Source organism: Pan paniscus, chromosome 1 (genome assembly GCF_029289425.2).
Source record: "Pan paniscus chromosome 1, NHGRI_mPanPan1-v2.0_pri, whole genome shotgun sequence".
Lineage (NCBI taxonomy): Eukaryota > Metazoa > Chordata > Mammalia > Primates > Hominidae > Pan > Pan paniscus.
Genome location: NC_073249.2, coordinates 44795277 through 44806025, shown reverse-complemented (window position 1 = coordinate 44806025; position 10749 = coordinate 44795277). Strand labels below are relative to the sequence as shown.

The following is a 10749-nucleotide window of genomic DNA, read 5'->3' as shown; positions in this document are numbered from 1 at the left end:
CTCAGGGCCTGAATTCACCTCTCATAGTTGGGACAATCCTTGCTTCCTCCTGGTTTCTGGGCTCTAGGGCACCTTGTATTCTCACAAAAATAAATAAAATCTTTTAATTACACTTTTCACATTACAGCATTAGTAACTTTCATGAGAATTTTCACCTTTCAAAAGGAGACCCTAGGGAGACTATAATGCTTACCCAGAGGAATTCCTGCAATGGTGGAAATCCAGAGGGGTGGAGTACACAGGTGCCACAGATATTGGGGGCCAAGGGCCTTTAAAATAACCTGCCTAGGTGCTATTCAGCTGCAGAGGGCAGTTCAGTTCCCCGACCTTCACCCCTTCCCCCATGTTGGGAGTGCTGGCCTTACCATGCTAAGGAGAATGGTTACAACTTTGTACCAGGATTTAAAAATATATACTTTATTAAATCCGCTCCTCAGCTAAATCTGTGAGGTGAACATGTTTGTCCTTGTTGTTGATGAGAAACTAGGACAGGTTAAATGACTCACCCAAGGTTATACAGCTAGGAAGTTGTTGTGCCAGGATTTAAATCCAATGCCAGGGGCCGGGCCCGGTAGCTCACGCCTGTAATCCTAGCACTTTGGGAGGCTGAGGTGGGTGGATCACCTGAGGTCAGGAGTTCGAGACCAGCCCGGCCAACATGGCCAAACCCCCGTCTCTACGAAAAAAATACAAAAATTAGCCAGGCGTGGTGGGAGATGCCAATAATCCCAGCTACTCGGGAGGCTGAGGCAGGAGAATCACTTGAACCTGGTGAGGGCCGGGGGAGGGGTGGTGGAGGTTGCAGTAAGCCAAGATTGCACCACTTCACTCCAGCCTGGGCGAAAGCATGAAACTCCGTCTCAATCAATCAATCAATCAATCAGTCAATAAATATATAAAATAAATCCAATGCCTAAATCCAAATCTCATGCTCTATCTGTGATCTGAGCCATGGAGTAGCCATTCTAATCAGGACGCTTTTTTTCTACTCCAAACTCATCACCACTGCCGAAATCCACTGCCAAGGGTTACACCTGGGCAAGGACATTGCTCCAGTTCAAATTGAAATGACCTGGGAGACAAAACCCACTTTTGTGAAAATATGTCAGAAAGAAATTGATCTGAACTTGGGAACAGGTTTTGATCCAAGGGCTAGTGTACAGCCTAGGGAGGGCCAGCGGAGGTAAGAAGACAGCTCCATCCATCAGGAGCGTCTGTGTTCAGGGGACAGTGGGCAGGGGGTGGGTTGCCAGGAGAGGGAAGAAACTGGGGAGGATCAAGGGAAAAAGTTAGTGGAAGAGCTCTGAGAGTTCACGCCCACTCTCCTGCTTGGGCCCTGATAACTGGGGAAGATTCAGGGCAGAGAAAGAGGAGTTTACAGGTCTCAGGAACTGAGGTAGGTTACACCCAGTAAATGACTTCCTAAAGGTCAACTAGCCAAAGCCATGCCCTCCTCTGTGGCCTGGGCCAGGTGGGGCAGGCCAGGTGGATGCTGGGATGGCCCAGAGGGTGGATAATGGACAATGAACCAGGCCAGGGCAGCATCTCTGCTGGGCAGGGAAAACAGGAAGCTCAGGCACATGCAAGCCAGGTAAGTGTGTGTCTTGAAGATGGATGAGAGTTCCCAGACAAGGGTGACCTTTCCTTTCACCTCGTCCAGCTAGACAGACGTGGTGGTTCCAAGGCCCCTTGTCATCTGCTGATTACTTTGTGATTAATGTACAAGTCACTTATTCCCACCTCCTGTCCCTGCTCCATTCTCCCCCAGCTCCCGGGCAGACTCTTCTGCCCTTAAGTAATTTACTTAGAAATGATTGTCCCTAGAATCTCTCCATGTGCTTTGTGTACAGATACTGACCAGGTTCTGCATGTGATTTCCCTGTGGAATTCCAACCAAGGACAGACAGGTGAGTCACAGCACTATGGAGAGACTTAAATATCTGCAATGAGCAAAGCAAGGCTCAGCCGGGGGCAGACTCAGTCCTGCAGGAATTGCCCTTCTTCCTGCATGGTTTTGGGGTCAGCTGGAGAGCAATGAGTTTGCACATGCTGGTCATTCACCAGAGCTGCCTGTGGGGTCTCAACAGAGTTCCACCTAGAAGGGACAGCCTGACCCTGGTTTACCTGGGAACCAGAGAAAAGCAGCTGGAAGGCTACTCTCAAGTCACCAATACCAAGCCAGGTAGACCCTATCCCCTACAAATACAGGAAGCCAATGGTCTCCAATGGACATTATCACTTCATTTTCACACATATTTTATTCACTTTGACCTGGAGCTCAAAACACAGACTGCATATAAAATGGGTTTGATGCTGATTTGGCTACATGGACTTCATAATTCATCAGAGCAGGAAAGACAGAATCATAAGCTGTTAACATTCATTCATTCAACAAATATTTACTGAACACCAGACAGGAGAGAGGGATTGCCTGTGTTAATTCATTAGGAAGAGCACATCGTATTAATAATACTTCATGCTGTTCAGCTTTTCGTGCTGCAGCAGAAATTATTTAATTACCCTTTACTTCCATCCCGGCCTCCCTACCTTCCACTACAGAGCAGTTGGAAATGTTTTTGTTCAGTATGGGGAAGCTTTGTAAGGTAAAGGACAGGCAGGAGAGAAAGAATGCTCTATTTGCAAAACAAGGCCAGGGGTGTGAGCTCTTGAAAGACAGAGGAAAGTTATGATAGCCGGAGGAATGTGAATTCCTCCAACAGACCAAATGGGAGCTTCAGAAAAAAATTAATCTGGTGGCAGAATATATCTGGCTTCAGACTTTTAAGTATGAAACTAGCTGCTGTGAGGATAGGAAACCCACACTCAGAGCTCAGCCTGCCCTCTACAGAGCAGGCAGGCGTTCCTTTCCCTGGGGACTATGCAGAAGACAAGGGCTTCCGAAGGTGTCCCACACGCAGACTCCCTCCTTCCCCAATTCCCCCTCCTGCTTCCACACTTATCTCTCCCCCAGTGAGTGATAGCCAAATCCTCTCCACTTGCAGATGTAGCCTTGGGAGGACAGCACAAGGGGGATGCAGCCATGGAGCAGCAGCAGGTGTGGCCCATCTGGACTCACCACTGCTGTGGAAAGGGGCCCCGGCCAGCTGGCCCTGTGGGCTGGAGTTAGAGCAGTCGTAATGGGCTGTGTTACACAGTGTGCTCTTCTAATCAGATACATGTGGACATTAACTAATTAACGGCAGCCCTGTGAGTTAAGTATTGTGATGAGTGAATTTGACAGATGAAGTACAGAGAAGTTAAACGACTTGCTTGGGGTCACACTGCTAGCAAGGGGTGGAACAGGGATTTGAATCTGGGCAGTTTGCCTCCAAAGTCCTCATAATTAGCAGTGATCCATTCTGCCCTCCTATCTGACCATTTCTCTTATGAATGCAAGTGACAGAAACCCAAGCTAAGGACGCTCCAGGCAAGGAGGCAGCATTTGCAAGGCTTGGAGACCCAAAAGAAGGAAAGCGGTCAGGGAGGGTTCTAAGTTACTGGAAAGAGAGACAGAGGGAAGTCACAGGAGGACCTTCAATTGGGTCAGGCACACGGAGGCAGGGGCTCACCGCCATGGCCTGAGCTGAGGACACCAGTTGTCACTGGGGCTGGGTGTGAGGAGAGACACTAGGGGACTAAGCATGGCCTGGAACCTGCTGCCTTCCTTGGCCCGCGCTCCTCACACCCTCCTACTCCCAACTCTCCTCTCTTTCCTCATTTATTATTATTATTTTTATTTTTTTGGTGGTTTTTCCAAATCTTTTTCCTGCTGCCGACTCCCCTGAAGAATGAGGGCTCCACAGAAGCAGCTTTGATCTCTTTCAGTGGCTCCCAGAGGGGCTGTCTCTGGTGCAGATTAAGTGTGTAGTTTGACACCCATCCCATTAGTCCTGTTCTTTTAATTAAACATTCAGTAGGAGGATGGCGCTGTGGCTGGCATTGGGAGCCGGCAGGGGGCCACCGGATACATTGAAGCCTTCTGTCTTTAGTGGGATTGCATGCCTTGATTTATCTTTTTCCCCCTTTGCCACTCTCCACTTCCACCTCTGCCAGTTTTGATGTTTGAGTTCTCCCTGAATCCATACAGGATGCTGGCCATCTCAGGGAGGAGGGCAAGGCCAGCTGGCAGCTTGGCCGAGCTCCTGTTGGACTGAGTGGTTTCCTCCTCGGGCTGCTCTGTGTGAACCTGAGTGAGCCATTCAACCTTCCTGGGTTTCTGTGTCCTAATGCATCAGACAGGGCGACTTGTGACTGCTCCTCCTGACCTCCTGTACAGGGAGAGGCTACAGGACAAATGGAACCAAGAGGAGACCCAGAAGGCAGAGGCCCGAGCAGTGTGTCCCTGAGATGCCCAGGTCAGGGCATGCCCTACCCCTTCCCACCAGCAAAAGTTCCAGCAGCAAAGAGGTTCCAGCTGTTCCCTTGGAATCTGTTAGGCTTCTGTGGTTGGGGGATGGGTGCAGGGAGGAGAGAAGAGACTGGAGATGATGCAGTGGCAGAGCAGGGGTGGTGGGGTGAAGGCTGTGGGCCCACAAACTTGCTTATATGTACAAGGCTGCAATGAATGCAGCCTCTCCTTCCCTCCCCTCCAGCCAGCTGGAGTGCTAACTGGGGTGGACAGACAGGTTGGTTTGGGAGCAGGTGGCAGAGAGGAGATGGGCGGAGCCAGGAGCAGGAGGATGGGCCAGATAACCCTGGGACCTTTGTTCTATGACAGGCAAGTCAGCAGGATGTCAGGCCTGGCTTGATCTTACACCCCTCGACTGAATGCCCGGGAGTCCCTGAGCGTTGGGGCAGGAGGAGCCTTAGAGACTGTAAGGACAGTGTAACCGCCTAGTGGGTTCACCTTGCCTGCTGCCTAGACAGGGGAATTACAGTGAAGAAACAGTAATTCATGCAGACCCAGCAGTGCGGGAGACCGGAGTTTTATTACTACTCAAATTAGTCTCCCCAAGCATTTGAGCATTCAGGGATCAGAGTTTTTAAAGATAATTCAGTGGGTAGGGGCTTGGGAAGTGGTCAGTGCTGACTGGTCAGGTTGGAGATGGAATCACAGGGGGTCGGAGTGAGGTTTTCTTGCTGTTTTCTGTTCCTGGGTGGGATGGCAGAACTGGTGGAGCCAGATTACTGGTCTTGGTGGTGTCAGCTGATCCGTCGAGTGCAGGGTCTGCAAAATATCTCAAGCACTGATCTTAGGTTTTACAATAGTGATGTTATTCCCAGGAACAATTTGGGGAGGTTCAGACTCTTGGAGCCAGAGGCGACATGACCCGTAAACTGTAATTTCTAATCTTGTAGCTAATTTGTTAGTCCTACAAAGGCAGACTGGTCCCTAGGCAAGAAGGGGCCCCTCTGGGCACCCAGCCTATTAGATGGTAACTATGCAGAGAGGAAAGGGCAGACTTAGTCCAGGTTCTGCCCCTTGTGTACTGTGTGCCCTTGGCCAAAACACTTCCCTTCTCTGGGCCTGGTTTCCTCATCTGGGGTAACTATACCTGCCTTCTTGTGCCTCATGGGGTCAGAGGCTAAAATGAGCTCATTCTCTCTTTTCCAGACATTTAAAATTTAATTACAACTAGTTCTTGACCCTGAGAGATTCTTAAATGTGTCTATAAAATTTAGAAGGTCTGAGTTTTACTAACCTGCATCATTTTTCTGGGATCCCAGGAGGATTCCCAGACCAGAGGGTGGGGCAGGGCCCTGTGAGATGTCTAACACACCCATGAGGCCTAGAGTGCACCCACCGCTGGCTGCAAAGCACTGCAGCTTTATAGGTCCTAGAGCGAAAAATGGTTTACATTTATTGAAGGCTTTTAAAAGAATGTTCCAGGTTCTCCGTATCTGTTGTTTCATTGAAGTGTCACCATCTCATTAATGGCTATTGTCCTCATTTTATTTACTTTATGTTTTTGTTTTTTTTGAGGCAGGATCTCACTCTTGTCACCCAGGCTAGGATGCAGTGGCACCATTACAGCTCACTGCAACCTCGACCTCCCGGGCTCCTCAATTCTCCCACCTCAGCCTCCCAAGTAGCTGGGACCACAGGCGTGTGCCACCGCACCTGGCTAAATGTTTGATTTTGTATGTAAACAAGGTCTTGCTATGTTGCCCAGGCTGGTCTTGAACTCCTGGCCTTAAGCGATCCTCCTCCCGCTTCAGCCTCCCAAGGTGCTGGAATTACAGGCATGAGCCACTGCACCTGGCTTGGCCTCATTTTATACACGAGAAATTTGGGGCCTGGATAAAGTGTAATTATGTCTTCACACAACTGGCAAGTGGCAGAGCCAGGACTCAAACCAGGGTTTGGGGGGCTCCAAATCCCTCAGCCTCTGCTGCCTTGAGGCTTTGGCCAGATGGAGTTGTAGCAGGCGTGACCCTGCGGGGGCCTCAGATCAAGGACTCCCCAGGTTTGCCAGGTGGTGGCCTCAGAGAAGCCCAGGGAGCTGCTGGCCCCTCAGGAGCGGCTAGGGGCAGGACACAAGCTCTCTTGAGTCATCCCAAAGCTGAAGGAAGAGATGAAGTGAAGGGCCCAGGGCTGCAGAGAGGCTGGACAAGGCAGAGCTCAAGTCAGCTCCTCCTTTAGGAGCCTCCTGAAGCCCCTGGGGAGCTGTCCCTGACTGTACTTCTGCAACAGGTAGCCTGGCCTCTTTTAGGGCACATACGTATGTTACTACATTTATGTTATTGTCATCTGCAGGTGGTAAAATTCCACTAGGGATTCTCCCTTATTCCCTTGAAAAGTCCTTGAGAGCGGAGACCCTATTATGTGCTGCCCTAGGTACCTGGTAGAGGCCTTTCAAAGATTAGTAGGTGATCAATGAATATTGTTGAGTGAGCTATTAATAATGATTATTTCTAAGACCATAAAAGGTGATTTCATATACGTGATCTTATTTCCTCATTCATTCAAATCCATGTACATTCGCTGGGCTTACGATAATATGCCTGGACTTTGCTAGATTCTGGGCATGCAGTGACAAGTTAGACACCCTTTCTATGCCCAAGAAACTTATGTCAGGGTGGGGAGAGTGCAGGAAAAAGACCGAAAAAGACAAAACAAAACCAAAAATGAAAGCACAGAAAATTTGCAGTATGTGCAGCCAGCAGTCAACGGGTGCTGGTGAAACCCAGAGGAGGAGGCTCCAGCCCAGCCTGGGTCAGGGGAGGCTCCCAGGGGAGAGGAAGCAGGGTTGGGCTTTGTGTGCCAGGAAGGAGGGGGTGAAGGGGAGGAGATGGGGGCGCTGGAGGCAGGGGAGCCTGTGGGAGATGGGACATGTTCAATAGCTCAGTCCAGCAGTGCAGAGGGGAGTTTTGAGAAATGAAACAGGAAGAGGGAAGAATGGAAACCACACCTTTTATTGGAACATAGAGTGCTTTGTATTTCTCAAAACACTTTCACATCTATTATCTCCAATTAGCCTAAAAACAACAGCAGAAGCAGCAGCAACAACGATGCTGAGTGCTGACTGCGAGCCTGGCTTCCTCGGAGGGAGTTTACCGTGCGCTGCCTCCTTGGACCCTCATCACTGCCCTGCGAAGCAGGCACTTTCCTCATCCCCTCTGTCTGGAGGAGGGCACTGAGGCACCGAGAAAACTGGGCAGGGGAGGCCCGAGAAGGAGAGGGTGGCACCGTCATTCTCACTTTCCAGCTGAGGACACGGGTAAGTGGCATGCATCTGCTCCTGTGACTTACAGGAGTCCTGGGACTCGCACTCAGGCCTCTGGACTCCTAGCCTGGTGTTTTCCCCTGGAAGTTTCTGAACCAAAAAAAAAATGTCTGAACCAAAGCACACAACGAGATTGTGAGTGGAAATCAGCTTCGGCTTCCCTGGTGTTTCTCCACGGTGATCCCCTGTGTCTGTCACTGAAGGGGCCAGGATGTCACCACCAACGGTAATGACCTGGGCTTTGAGTGGAGCATTTAACCTGTTCAGCCAGCTGTTGGAAGTGCAGAAACTAGTCCCTCCCAGTCACAAACTACCCCGGTTGCTCCACCATCTGCATCCAGCTTCATTACTTAATTCACTTTGCAAAGTTAATCCAGTGATCCAAGCTCCTAATAGTCCCCAGTTTGACTTCCGCAGCTTCCCTTTCCCTCCACACCCAGCCTATTCCGGGCTTCTGGGTCATCAAGAAGCAGGACCCTTTCTGTTGATTTCTTCTGGGAGGAGGCCATCTCAATAGCCCTTTACAACAACCCATGAGGTCTCCTGATTTCCATGTGTTCTTGGAGTCCCCTGAGCTTTGGTTTGCAGCACAAGCTCATTCCCCTCTGTGCTCCCCTCTCACTGTGTGGAACCTTCTCTAATAGACTCACCTCTGGGGAGAGGACGTGCTCCTTTCTGGCCGCAGCTGCAGCCATTCCAATGTACATCAAAGCGCTCGTCTTTCTATCTCCACTTCTTAAATGGTTTTGCTTTTTCTCTGTTTCTTCCTTCTCGTGGGCAGCTCAGAGCTTATCTGTGACAGTGACCACCCTTCTGCCCCAGCCCTGGCCCCACGACCTTCCCTAACACTGCAAACAACTTCACTCTTGGCCTCCTGCTGGATATCTGGTCAGTGGCCTACATTCCTCCCACTCATGCCTCTCTCTTTTCTTTCTTTCTTTTCTCTCTCTCTCTTTTTTTTTTTTTTTGAGACAGGATCTTGCCCAGGCTGAAGCCCAAGTGGCATGATCAAGGCTCACTGAAGCCTCAACCTCCCAGGTTGAAGCCATCCACCCACCTCAGCCTCCAGAGTAGCTGGGACCACAGGTGTGCACCACGATGCCTGGCTAATTTTGTCTTTTTAAAATTTTTTTGTTGACAGGGTCTCACTATGTTGCCCAGGCTGGTCTTGAACTCCTGGACTCAGGCAATCCTCTCACCTTGGCCTCCCAAAGTGCTGGGATTACAGTTGTGAGCCACCATACCTGGCCTGCATACCCTTTTCTATCTGGCTTTCTAGACTTTAAAATCTTTCTTGGTGGCTCCAGTTTGCCATATCTTATGGTCCTGAAAAGACCCCTGTCACTGAGGCAGGGAGCAGAGGAGACTGGGAATTTGTGCTGATGGTAAATAGATATGGTTTGAATCCTGGCCACTGCCCACCAGCCATGTGACCAAGACTTAACCATATTTTTTCGGGGTGTTATGCAGAGATAATGAGATCAAAATTGTAAGGCATCTAGTACTGACATAATAAGCTCTCAACAAATGGTAGCTATTTAAGTGTTAATAACAAATCCTTTTCAGATGGTTTCTATAACAGTGAATTTGCAAATAGTTGGAACCTCTGAAGTGCTTCCTCTCCTGGACTGGAAACCCCTTGAGGTCAGGGGCCTTGTCTTCCTATTCACAATGTCTGTCTAGCACATGGTAGGCTCTTAATATATATATATATATTTATTTATTTTTTGATGAATGAATAATCTAGACTATCCTCAATTCTGGTATCACGATTCCTTTCTAGTATTAAATTCCAAATTATAATACATGTTAATTGCAGAAAAATTGGAAAATATTTTTTAAAAATAGGAAAACAAAAAAATAGCTGTGATCCTAGTCCCTAGAGATAGCCACAGTTAATATTTTGATATATTTCCCTGCAGCCTTTTTTTCTGTGCTTATGCATATTTCAAAAATTTTATATTCTGGCTTTTCAGTTAACATAATGAGCATTTCCCTGTGTTACTAAATAATCTTCATAAACATAATTTTAAGTGCTACGTATATTATTCTGTGCTATGAATGTATCATAATTTATGTAACCAATACCCAGTGGTTGATATTTAAGTTGTTTCCATTTTTCACCATTATAAATAAAGCTACACTGAACATCCTTTTGCATAAATCTTTGTGTATATCTGAATTAAGATTTTCTACCAAGAATAAATTCTACAAAGTAAATTGCTGATTTAACAGTGAACATGTTAAGGCCCCAGGTAAATGTCTTGTTAAATGATTCTTCATAGAGGTTGCACTCATTGTCTGTCCTCCTGCTATCAAGGTATGAGAATTCTCACCACCAGAATATTGTTTAAAATGAAAGAGTCTTTGCCAAATGGAGAAGTGAGACACAAAGCCTATTTTTTCATGATGATCGCTCCTGTCTTTGACAAGCATGGTGCTTGTCAACTTGACATTTTGGACTAGATGGTTCCTGGTGTGAGGGGCTGCCCTGTGCGTTGTAGGATGTTTATCAGCATCCCTGACCACCTACTAGATGTCAGTAGCACCCCCTTTCCCCCAGTTATGATAACCAAAAATATCTCCAGACATCACCAAATGTCCCCTGGGGAACAAAATCGCCCCTGGTTGAGAATGATGGAGTTATACTGTATTAACTCTATTGGTTACAAGTAACAGAAACCAACTCTAAGCAAAAATGGGGACTTTGTGAGAAAAGTCTTAAGGTATCATGGAACCCAAAGGCATGGATGCAAGTGGGCCTCCCTCCTCTTTTCAGGGCTGCCTCATTCTTTTCTCTTGCTGTAGACTGGCTTTCTCTCTATTCTTGACTCCGAGGAGGAGAACGGCCACCACTAATATTTCTGAAGTTTATGTCCCTGTGTTTATGAGAAAGCCAGGCTACCATGGAGTCTCTTGGTTCCAAATGCTCAGGGAAGGACTCTGAGATGCGCAGCTTAGGTGGGCTATGCACAGCTGGTCCCATCAGTGTGGCTGTCGGGGGACAGGAAGGACACGTGGCTCCTGGAGATCTTGTTGTATCCATGTGGATGTGCCTGTATTTCTAGAAAAAGGCTGCTGG

The 10749-nt window shown here is 48.3% G+C and overlaps 1 long non-coding RNA gene across 1 annotated transcript; it reads left to right on the top strand.

The window, feature by feature from the left end:
- Nucleotides 1-509: 509 nt before the first annotated feature.
- On the top strand, nucleotides 510-9819 carry LOC134729305 (uncharacterized). Its single transcript, XR_010110279.1, has 2 exons — nucleotides 510-1907; nucleotides 7419-9819. It is a non-coding gene; the product is annotated as an uncharacterized LOC134729305 (long non-coding RNA).
- The last annotated feature ends 930 nt before the right edge of the window (nucleotides 9820-10749 follow it).